This window comes from Bidens hawaiensis, unplaced genomic scaffold (assembly GCF_021521415.1).
Source record: "Bidens hawaiensis isolate Kalapana, Puna unplaced genomic scaffold, B.hawaiensis_p1.1 tig00027738_1, whole genome shotgun sequence".
Taxonomy (NCBI): Eukaryota; Viridiplantae; Streptophyta; class Magnoliopsida; order Asterales; family Asteraceae; genus Bidens; species Bidens hawaiensis.
Window position 1 is genome coordinate 211055 of NW_027505103.1, and position 12861 is coordinate 223915.

Below are 12861 nucleotides of genomic sequence, written 5' to 3' on the forward strand. Positions count from 1 at the left end.
TTATAACTAATTCCACACGTTTTATGTAACCACTAACCATGTATTTCGCATGGAGTAAATCAACAATTAATATCTGAAATTATAAATCAACACCAAGAGAGAAATATCTATTTATTAGCAATAATACTCAGGATACTAAACTTATCTGAGAATCCTGAACATATTCGGGATCCCGAGCATACTTAGGATCCTGAGCTGACCACAGATCCGACTATAAAATTTGGGCCCTAACAATTGTCCCCAAAATTTGACAGCTCTTTTTACCAATTTCAGCTGTAAAATTTTCTAATGATAAACTGTTTTCCATGTAGCACCAAAATTTTATGATTTAGCACCGACTAAAGTTGAAATTATTACGAGAATAAATTAGTCCTTCGAAATCCCTGTTTCCGTTATTAGAGAAAAGTTTAAGTTTATTATAAAATTTCTTTGTAATAACTTAAGTTTTAGCCAATAAACCAATACCAAGTCATAAACTTTATCTTGTAATTAATACAAAAGATAGAATATTCACAAATAGTAAATCATACCAGAACCGCATATCAATTAACCTGGAGAATGTCTAGACCATATCTGCCGGGTTCAGGATTGATTTCTGAGAATGGATCAGATCGCGCTAATGTTAATCCCCTGCTTCACCTTAATTGTTATTTGAACAAGTAAAAGTTCTGTCTTGGTCCGAGTGGGGATAGCATTTCTCCACATATTCTTGTACAGTCAAAAGGGGATCGATTCCGTAAACAATTCCATCGAATTGAGTATGATTGTATGTGTGATAGCATCTACTATACCAGGAATATCAATGAATCCGATTATTGAAATTGCTCAGGCTCTGACCGCGTGCCTGTTGAAGAATGAGCCGGCGACTCATAGGCAGTGGCTTGGTTAAGGCACAAGGAAAGAGCAATAGGCCGGACCAGCCTACAAAAACGAAACCATAATGGAAAGGAACATTTACCTATTTATATTACAGATCGTATGGTAGGACACAAATTAGGAGAATTTGCGCCTACTTCTTATTTTTGCAACAAGACCATTTTTTAGGATGCTCCTCTAATCCTGGGGATATGGCGATGAAATTGTAATATCATCATTATCCTGAAAATAATTTTAGAAATTCTTGCGACAAGGCCTAAATAAACTGGCGACAAGGACCTTTAGAAGAGATGAAAAATCTCTTAAACCATTAGAAACGAACTTGCGACAATGCCTTTTAGAAGAGATGAAAATCTCTTAAACCATAGGAATGAACTGGCGGCGAGGCCCTTTAGAAGAGATGAAAATCTCTTAAACCTTAGATTATGGTACGTCTACCATAAACTTGAGATTCAAACCAATAGCCGAGGATAACGAGGTAACAAGTCACTATATTTCATGTGCTGGCCCCACCTCTCGAACAAAGGCCGAATAAATCATGCGCTACAGGCGACTTTAAGAAGACATGGAAATCCCTTAAACCTCGAGATTCAAACCAATAGCCAAGGATAACGAGGTAACAAGTCACTATATTTCATGTGCTGGCCCCGCCTCTCGAACTAAGGTTGAATAAACGTGCGCTACGGGCGCCTTAAGAAGAGATGAAAATCCCTCAAGCCTTAGAAGAGGTGAAAACCCCTTATACCTTAAGAATAAGCTGGCGACGAGGCCTTTAGAAACTGGAGAAGAAGGCCCTAGTTAACTTCATTTCCTCATATCTACAAAACAGTTAACTCTAAGTGAGGGGTGGGTGTTAGCCTTGCTAACACCCCTCCGATGCTTAAGTCAGTTCCTTGTTTGAAGAATAATAATATTAAAAATGAATAAAAGTATAAGTTCAAGTACATACCTTGACTGTTTAGTATAACAGTTATCCTCGGGATAGAAGTCTTAAATGAAATATTTTTTGAGGTGTATAGCATTCCAAGCCCTTGGTAGTAAGTCACCATCCAAAGTAGACAATTTGTATGCCCCCTTTCCTGCTTCCGAATCGATCAAGTAAGGACCTTCCCACTTTGGTGCGAGCTTACCATCTGTAGGATTGGTAGTATTTTGAAAAGCTTTTCGGAGAACCAAATCCCCTTCTTGAAACCTTCGAACTCTGATATTCTTGTTGTATGACTTTGCTATCTTCTGTTGATAAGAAGCCATTATGATCTTTTCCAAATCCCGGAGTTCTTCTACCGCATCTAGATCTTCAAGTAGACTTCGAGTATTATCTTCTGGATTTTGATGACTGACTTTGGCCATCGGGATAACCATCTCTGTGGGGATAACTGCTTCAGCTCCAAATACTAATGAGAAAGGAGTCTGACCAGTAGCATTCTTTGAAGTGGTCCTATCTGCCCAAAGAACAAAAGGTAGTTCCTTGGCCCATTTTCCTTTCTTAGACCCCAACTTTTTCTTCAGGTTATTGATAATGATTTTGTTGCTTGATTCATCCTATCCATTAGCCTGAGGGTGGACAGGTGTTGATGTGATCATCTTGATTCCCCAACCGGCACAGAAGTTAGTTGTTCTCTTGCTGATAAATTGCAAGCCATTGTCACACACTATCTCTGCCGGAATCCCAAATCTTGTCAGGATAGTGCGCTTGATGAATGAGATAACTTCTTTCTCTCTGACTTGAACAAAGGCTTCCACTTCGATCCACTTCGAGAAATAATCCGTCATAGCCAACATAAAGACTTTTCCTCCCGGGGCTCTTTGTAGTTTCCCCACAATATCCATTTCCCACTTCATGAAAGGCCAAGGGGATATAATAGGATATAATGGTTTTGCTGGCTGGTGCAAAATGTTGCTGTGTCTCTGGCATGCATCACATTTATGAGAATAATCCATAGCATCCATCTTCATCGTTGGCCAGAAATAACCCGTCCTCAGGATATCTTGAAGAACTTCTTGAGCTTCTGCCTTCTCCAAGCACCTAAGATATGGTTCTGCAAGAGATTTTCTGTATAATATATCATTCATTATAGTATATGAGATTACCTTTGTGCGAAAAGCTCTTGGGTTTTCATCCTTGTGATAATTCCATCCTGAATATATCTCCTGATCGGGATAATCCAAGAATCTTCATTATCCTCAGGATTCGTGACTCCCATATCTCTACCTTCTTCCGATATTTCATTGACACCTTGTTTTTCTATTGCTGGGCTCAGGATATGTATGATAGGGATCTTGACACCTTCCGGTATCCTGAAGGATGAAGCTAAATATGCTAGGGCATCTGCTTCAACATTCTCTTCTCTAGGTACCTGTGAAATATCAAACATTTCGAAACACTTTGCTAGTTTTTTGAATAGCTCTAGATATTTCATTAGTCTTTCTCCTCTAACAGTGTATGAACCATTAAAATGATTAGTTAATAATAATGAATCAACATGTACTTGAATAAACCTGATTTTCATGTCGATTGCTAGTTGTAATCCTGCTATTAAAGCTTCATATTCTACCTCATTATTTGTGGCTTCAAATCCGCAGGATATGGATTGAGGTATAATGTCCCCCCCTGTGGCGATTTCAGCAGAATCCCAAGACCTGTTCCTCTAAAATTTGAAGCACCATCAGTGTATAGAGTCCACTTATCTTTGGTTTCTTCAAGTTGTTGGACTTCCAAGTCTGCTTTTTCTTTAAGTTCACTGGTGAAATCAGCCACAAAGTCTGCTAATGCCTGGGATTTGATGGCAGTCTTCGGTTCATATGTTATATCATATGCACTTAGCTTTATTGCCCATTTTGCCATTCTACCTGACATTTCTGGTTTTCTCAAAATAGACTTAATAGGATAATTAGTTTTAACACATATAGGGTGAGTTTCAAAATAGTGTCTAAGTTTAGTAGATGCCATAATAAGTGCTAAAATTAATTTTTCAAGATAAGAATACCTGATTTCAGCATCCAAAAGACTTTTACTTACATAATATATGGGATGTTGTTGACCTTCGAGATCCTTAGCCAAAACTGCACTTATAGCATTATTTGATACAGCTAGATATAGAGATAGAGATTCACCTTCCTCGGGTTTTACCAATAGAGGAGCAGTAGATAGATAAGCTTTTAAGGATGCTAAAGCTTCCTCGTGCTTACTGGTCCACTCGAACCTTTTGTTTTTCCTCAGGATATCGTAAAATTCTTTGCACTTTTCTAGAGGATTTGGATATGAATCTGTTGAGTGCCGCTATCCTGCCAGTCAGCCTTTGAACATCCTTGACTGATGCTAGGGATTTCAGGTTCAGGATAGCTTGTATCTGCTCTGGACTCGCCTCTATCCCCCTTTTAGTGACCATGTATCCCAAGAATTTGCCAGTCTTCACTCCGAAATGGCACTTTGAAGGGTTCAGCTTCATGTTATATTTGTCAAGTATATCGAATGCAGTCTTGAGATCTTGGAGGTGACCCTTAGCTTTCTTGGACTTCACCACCATATCATCAACATAGACCTCCATCGTGTCCCCCAGTTGCTCTTTGAACATCATGTTAACCGACCTCTGATAGGTCGCACCTGCATTTCTAAGTCCAAAGGGCATAGCAATATAACAATAAATACCTGTGGGAGTCATGAAGGCTGTATTTTCTTGATATGAGGGCTCCATATGGATTTGCTGAAATCCTGAGGATGCGTCCATGAATGTCAGCATCTCGTGGCCGGCTGTAGCATCTACCATCGAATCGATGTGTGGTAGAGGGAATGGATCTTTAGGACAAGCTGTATTCAAGTCTGTGAAATCTACACAAACTCTCCATTTGCCATTCTTTTTTTGTACGACCACCACATTTGCTAACCATCGGGGATATTGAACTTCCCTAATCATATTTTCCTTCAAGAGTCTTTCTACTTCCTCTTGAATGATTATGTTTCTTTCAGGTGCAAACTTTCTTCTCTTTTGATGGATTGGCCTGTCATAACTTCATGTTTCCATGCGAATGTTGACAACCTTGTCTTGAGGAAATCGAGCAGATTTGACTCAATATCCTCAGGAATACTCGTTCCTATCAGCACTTTGACTTCAGGATCCTCGGGATAAAGAGGTACTTCTTTAATTTATTTTTCCCTGGCCTCCATTAGGTCTCGTGCTAGCTTATGTAATTGCTACGCCTGCTGGGGTTTGGCAGTACATTTCATGGAAGAGGTGTAGCAATTCTTCGCGTCTTGTTGGTCACTGATTATTTTGATAACTCCCCACGGACTTGGGAGTTTCATGCATTGGTGATAAGTGGAGGGTACCGCTTTCATGTCGTGTATCCAGGGCCTGCCTAATATAATATTGCAACAAGATAAACAGTCAATAACACAAAATTTTTGCATTTTATTTACCCCTTCGACATATATTGGGAGCTTAATCTCTCCAATAGTGTTCTTAGTTTCTCCACTGAATCCAACCAATACTGAGGAACTGGGGATGATTTCATCCTCAGGAATATTCATCTTTTTCAGCATGTCTAATTGAATAATGTTGACAGAGCTTCCGCCATCTATGAATATCCTGCGAACATAATGGTTAGCCACATATAAAGTTATTACCAAACTATTATGATGAGGATCCTGAACATCGACTCTATCACTTTCATCGAAGGATATAATCCTCTCTTGAATGAGAACAGATTTCTTTGTTGGCCTGTCAGCCACTTCTAACTTTCTTTGTTCAGCATTTCTCTTTGCAGCAGAATAGGAGGTTCCAAAGATGTCGGATCCTCCGGATATGAACATGATTGTTCTTGCATCCGTTGGTGGAGGAGTCGGCTTTTCTGGAATTTTCTCCGGATCCTGCTCTCTTCCCTTCTTCCTGCCAAATAGCTCTTTCAAGTGGCCCTTGCTGAGAAGATAGCCGATCTCCCTTCTGAGTGCAATGCAATCATCAGTCAAGTGCCCAAAGTCTTCGTGAAAGGCACACCATTTTGATTTGTCTTTCCAGGCTCCTGGTCTCTCCACTTTCCTTGGCCACCTGGCTTTCTCACCTAAATCCTGCATGACACACATTAGTCCACCAATATCAACAGAAAAACAATATTCAGAGATCTTGGGATATTCTTCATCATTTTCCTCATCTACTGCACTAATCTTGGGGTTGTCAGGCTTGTAGTAAGGCTTTGCTCGATATGATTTTCCCGGGGATTTGGATTTCCTGTTCGTCTGACCATACTTCGGGATATCAACCTTAGAGTTTTTCTTGTCGTCTTCTAGACTGATAAACTCATAGCTCTGCTTCTTGCTTCGTCTAATGACCTGCATGGAGTCACAACGAGATCATCATAGAAAGAGGAGCCTTTTTCTAACCCCAACTTGAGAGCTTCCACTGCTGAAGCTGGGTTTAGATTCGGAATTTCTAGCGACTCCTTACTAAACCTGGTAATAAAATCTCTCAAGGATTCCCCAGGATTCTGGGTAACCCTATAAAGATCAACTGTCATTTTCTCAAAAGTTTCAGTAGCCATTTAATGGCTGCTCCGGTCAAGGTAGATCTAAACCCTTTGCAAAGACATGCCTCTTTGATTTCCATAGGGATTGGGTTGATCTCCATACGTTCTCTATATTGTGCGACGTGTTCCTCAGGATCCATTGAGCCATCATATAATTTCATATTTGTGGTTTGAAACCGTTTTGGGATCTGTACGTCGCTAATTGATGGCACAAACCGGGATATCCTGTGACTATTCGTGGGAACTTCGGCTATGGGACGGATTATGCCGGGGACATTCGATATCATCTCTTTAAGTTTATGCAATTCTCGAGCTAAAGTCGAACTTATGCCTGCATCCTGCAAAAACCCTTGATTAGCATTAAATGGAATCGTATTGAAAGAGTTACCCTGATTAACATTCTGAGGAGCAGTCTGGGCGTTGTAGCTCGTATTCCCAAACATAGTATTTCCAGGGTTGGTAAACAGAGCATTTGGAATGTTGGCCTGCATCGGGGTAAAGTCTCCCTGATGCACATCAGAGGATCCTGAGGGCTGTTGAGCTTGAGCTAATCCTGAAGACACCGCCTGCTGATAAAGACCAGCTTGATGGAACAATCCTGAGGATCTGGACTGTTGAAACAATCCTGAGGATCCCGACTGTTGGAACAATCCTGAGGATCCAGAATGTGGGAACAATCCGGAGGGTCCTCCCGGCTATGATAATCCTGAGGATCCTGCATGTTGAAAAGGCCCAACAAATGACGCATACGGGTATCCTTGAGATCCAGATAAGTGCAATCCCGCAGACCCCAAATTCTGGAAAGATGGGGGTCCAGAGTTGTACACTGTGGTCGGCTCTGGATGCACCAATCCTGAGGATCCTCGAGGAATGAAATCCAGAGATCTCGGGATTAGTGGTGTGAATTCTTCCGCCGGCTTCTTGGCTTTCTTGAAATCTTCTAATTCCCTCACGAGCATCTAGTTGGTCTTGTTCTGGTGATCCATCTGTTCTTGTAGCCATCTGTACAGAGACAGAAGGTCGTTGTTGGACACCATGACGGGATCCTGGGGAGATGGCCTCGAACATGAGAAAACGGGAGTAGCAGGTTTCTTCTGAGCATTGTCAGGTTTCTTCGGGATACCACTAGCAGGAGGGAGAGGCATAGGTGGCCTCGCTGAGAATTCTGAGGCTGCGGCAGAAGATGAAACAATCTTGGGTTGTGAAGACATGTTGTGGATATTGAGAGTAGGGTTTAGTTTGAGAGTGAATAATGATCAAAGCACCGTTTGCCCCACGGTGGGCGCCAAATTGTTTCGGTGAAAAATTGGCAAAACAACTTTTGATCAAATTCGTGCGTGAGGTGAAGTGCTTGTTGATAATAAGATCGAACACAATGATATGATTACGAGGGAAAAAACCCTTGACCACAATAATCTTACGTCGGTCAAGAATTAACAACGTAAACTTTGGTCGAATTACTTCGGTCAAAGATTAAGAACGTAATTTTTGGTCGGATACGTATATGATTATGGTAATCTCTGGCACAAAAAACCCCCGGACGGTGAAAACTATCACCGTCGACTTTATTAATAACAAAAATAGGTGATTACAAGTGGTGGAGCTGATAAGTGATCGAATGCTAAGTGTTACAAAGTATGCTAGTAGCTAAGTAAGTGAATGTGTGTGCTCAAATGATATTATCAGCTCGTATTTATAAGAAAAGATTACAACTGTTATCCCGGGAAATCCGCCCTTGTCTTTAATGAAAAAACGTTTCATGCTTTAATTACGTGGTTTAATGGCTTTAAATGCGAAGTTCTATGTGACTTGGTCTCTCACATCTTTGACTGATTCTTTTGGGAGTTACTCACCAAACATGGTCCCACACGTGCTAATATTAACTATAAGTGCGAGATTTCAGGATAATAGTCAATGGTTAATCATTAACCATTACTTGGCCCTTAATGCTAGCGGTTATAACTAATTCCACACGTTTTATGTAACCACCAACCATGTATTTCGCATGGAGTAAATCAACAATTAATATCTGCAATTATAAATCAACACCAAGAGAGAAATATCTATTTATTAGCAGTAATACTCAGGATACTAAACTTATCTGAGAATCCTGAACATATTCGGGATCCCGAGAATACTTAGGATCCTGAGTTGACGACATATCCGACTATAAAATTTGGGCCCTAACAATCATCACTTATACGGTTTGTGTTCATCAATATTTAGGATTAAGTTCTCATCATTGAACCATTTTACCATTGATTTATGTTAATGTTTTAGTCAAAAATCAACTAAGGATAATGTAACCAAATCCGTAATTGTGAGGTATAATGCTATGATGATAATAACGATTGTAGAAAGATTGCAAACACAAACACGGGGATTTGTTATGAGGAAAAACCCTTGATCTGGTTCGGATCTCCGGCACAAAAACCCCGGGTGATGACAAATCGTCTATCACAACTTTATTAATGTAAAAAATCGGGTTACAAAGGTGGAGATAATGATCAGTATTACAATGAAAGCTAAGTGTACGAGCTGTGCTAGACAGATTGCTCTGGTGTGTGAGATTACAAGTGTTCAGTTGTTTTTCTAGCTGATCAATAATCTCGTTTATATAAGAAAATAACAACTAACAATCTTTCCTATAATCACGCCAATCTCCCCACTAGTCGTTCCATCTCTTTGACCACGTGCGGGAGTAGTCCAGTAGAGACTAAATAGGATGACCCAGTCCTGGAGCCATTATATCTATCAAACACAACACCATACAGACACAATTATTAGTAAGCAAGTAATATCAAGGATCCTTGATCCTTCATAACTTGCAACATATCCTAGGGATAATCAATCCATAAGACAGTCAAGAATAATGGATCCTCAGCGTAAAATTCATGCCCTAACAATTGCCTCTAAAATGGCGGGTGAATATGCAATACATCTGTTATTTTGAAATTTGAATCCCTACAAAAGATAAACGATTAGATATGTGCCAGCGATAATTATTATTAAGAAATTGATGGTTATCCGCCGCCTATATATGTGATTATCTATAACCCTTTTATAACCACATAATTCATCCTCTATTCAGGTATCCTTCTCTCTCTTCTTTTCATTCTCTTTTCTTTATTTCGGCCATGTCCACTGTTTCTGTCTCTTCCTCTTCTTCTTCTGATCGGCCATACTCCGAAGAGCTTCAGCCACAAGGTATCATCGAAAACCCATCTTCTAAGATCTGTAAATTTACAGATCCAGAGATAGATGAAATCCGACCATTCTTCCCAATCAACACCATTTTCCGACCATACGATTCTAAAACTCGCAGTGACTGTATTTCCAAGACTTGGGTTTGTTTTCCAGCCCAACCGTTTTTGGGCTTTAAATACCCTTTTCCTGATTTCACCCGAATCTTCTTCACTTTGACTGGAATCATCTATATCCAGGCCATGCCCATGTTATGAAGGGTTCTTCGTGCTGTAGAAAGGATAATCGATGAAGAAGGCGTCGAATTCGGGTTGTCGGAGTTAGCTTACTTGTATACCTTGGCCACTCACGGTTCCAAACACTTCGTTTTTAAGTCAAAACCTCGCCAAGTAATCCCCATATCCAAGGTTACCTAGAACGACACACTCTGGAAGAATTAGTTTTTCTTCATAAAAAGGGATTCAATCCCGGGTGGACCTGATCTGCCCAAAAAGTGGAAAAGGAAGGGTAGGATCCATGATCCTTAGGTAACATAAGTAGGATACTTGATTCTTCTTGCTAACACTTTATTTTTCTTGTACAGTTGAAAACTTTGTTTCTTTGGCGAATCTACCTGGAACAGAAGATAAAGCAAAAAAGTTTCTTTCCATGGATCCCGAAGTTAGGACTTTCCAAGCCAAATTTGTTGAAGCTTTTTATGAAATCTCTTCGGATTCCAACAGCAACATGTCAAGTAAGATTTGTATTAGTATAATAAATAGAATAAAATAGAATACTTATCTATTTCTTGGTTTTTGTAGGTGGTCAGAAATCTCACAAATCCGTCAGCAAATTTTCCCTCGAAAAAATTGATAGTCTAATCACTCCTCAAACCGTCAAGAAAGAAGCCTTAAAGGTAGCCGCCACTTCCGAGCTAAGAACTGCAACCACCTGGGCCAAATCGGCAGCTTTCAAGAGGAAGAGATCTTCAGAGCCTGAGACCCATTTCGACATAATCTTTGCTGTAAGTATCCTTTATCTTGGTACTCTTAACATGGTAATCAAGAACTGTTCCAATTTCGCATAATTGTTTGGCACAGGCTGTGAATTCTTTCAAAGATCATTATGATAAGGTTGTGAGTCACATGAGTGATAGCCTCTCTGGAATGGGGAGTTCAGCGGTGACGAAGGACAAAGCTATAGCCCATCTCACGAGAGATAAGAAGCGCTTGGAGGATCTGCTATCCACCACATAAGCTCAACATCAAGAAGAGATGAAGCAAACCGCCGATGAGGCGAATATGTGGGCTGCAAGGTCGGTTTTGCAAGCTAGCATCAAGATGGCAACAGAATCCGGTGATCCTACTTTCGATAAGGCTGATTGGGATGTGGAGAAATGGATGGTTGCTTTGGTGGCTCTTGGTGGTGAAGAGGATGTTGTGATGGCTAATGGAAATGAGGCTGGAACAAGCAGATCAAATGAGGTGGTCGAGACTGAGGAAGGAAAGGGTGCAACAGATAGTGAGGAAGCTGCTTGAACGGGCGATGAAGGATATTAAAGACAAGGCCAAAGCCCGTTTTTTTATTTTTTTATTTTGATGATGTTTTTATAAGTAATGGATAATGGTTTGTAAAAGACAATAGTAACTAGGATGAAGGATCCCTGATCCTTAAGACAATTTCAAGGGGTAGCAAAGGCGGAGGGATCCTCTGTTTGTGGGGATGAAGCCTTTGATGCCCCTGACTTTTATTTTCCTGCACTTGGTTAACTATTAGTAACAACTTACTTTAACCCGGATGGATGGTCCATGTTTAAATGGTGAAATCCGGGTTAGCTTTTGGTAATTTTAAGTAAGTTTTTAATAAACAATCTCTTTTGACTATTTATTTGTTATTATCTGTTTTTCTTAAAATAAGCTTAATATAGTTTTAGCTTTATTGAGAATTTTAAGAAATATATTTGAGTAAAAAGTTTTAGGATAGAATATCCTTGCAAAAAGAAACTAAGGATCTTAAATCCTTAAATAATAGAGTTTACAAAGATCTTAACCAAGTAAATGTAAATTGATAAGTAGAAATCATACCATAAGGTATAATTAGATCTAAGTTACCGTAAGTACTGGTCCTTTCATGATCCTTGTAAAAATAAATGAAGGATCTTGAATCCCTAAGTGTTAATCCTTTTGTGATCCTTGTAGTTGATCTTAGGATATCTATTGCAAATAACTTATAAAATCAATTGGGATTAAACCCAACAAACTGGGGAAAAGCCCATAAAATAAACTGGGGACAAGCCCGTGTAACTGAGGACAAGCCTGTGTAACTGGAGACAAGCCCGTACTGGTGTTAAACTGGGGACAAGCCCAAACTGGGGACTGACCCAAGGACACGGATGTTAACGGGGATTTGCCCAAACTTAAGTGACGTGAAAACGCCAAAACCTTAGCTAACATGAAAATGTTAGAAACATTTGTCTTGAGATAACATGAAAATGTTATAAACCGATGGTATGGTAAGTCTACCATAAATCGTAGGATCCTCCATATAGCCGAAGACAACGAAATTTTAAGCCACGGAAAGTGTACTGGTCCCGCTGCCTCGAACTATACGTTGGATAGCGTGCGCTCCAGACGAAAGTGTAGAAACTCTAATTTGTAAGAAAGGTGAAACCTTTGAACCTTGGAAGATCTGACTATCGGGGGGTCACACCTTAATCGTCGGCTGAGCCAAAGGAAACAGTAGTGTACCTTAAGTGTGATAGAGAGGTGGCCAACCTCTTAATCGTTGAACCTCTTATTGAAATCTGCAATATTACTTAAAAACTTGCAAAAGATAAACGTTAAGAATACATTATCCTTAAAATAACAAGAATCTGAAATTAACAAGTGACTAGATAGATATTACCGATTTCAGGATCCTTGATCCTTTAAGGATACTCGATCCTCTGAGGATACTTGATCTTGATTATAAAAAGTACTTCTTGAGATGGATAGCATTCCATGCTCTTGGTAGCCTGTTGCCTTCCATAGTTAACAGGTGATATGCCCCCTTTCCTGCCTCCTAATCAATCAAGTAGGGACCTTCCCACTTAGGTGCTAACTTTCCATCCGCCAGATTGGTTGTATTTTGGAAGTCTTTTCTCAGGACCACATCCCCTTCTTGAAATCTTCTGATCCTTATACTCTTGTTGTATGTCCCAGCCACCCTTTGTTGATATGCTGTCATTTTGATCTTGGCTAGGTCTCTGAATTCTTCAATAGTATCCAAGTCTTCGAGAAGGAT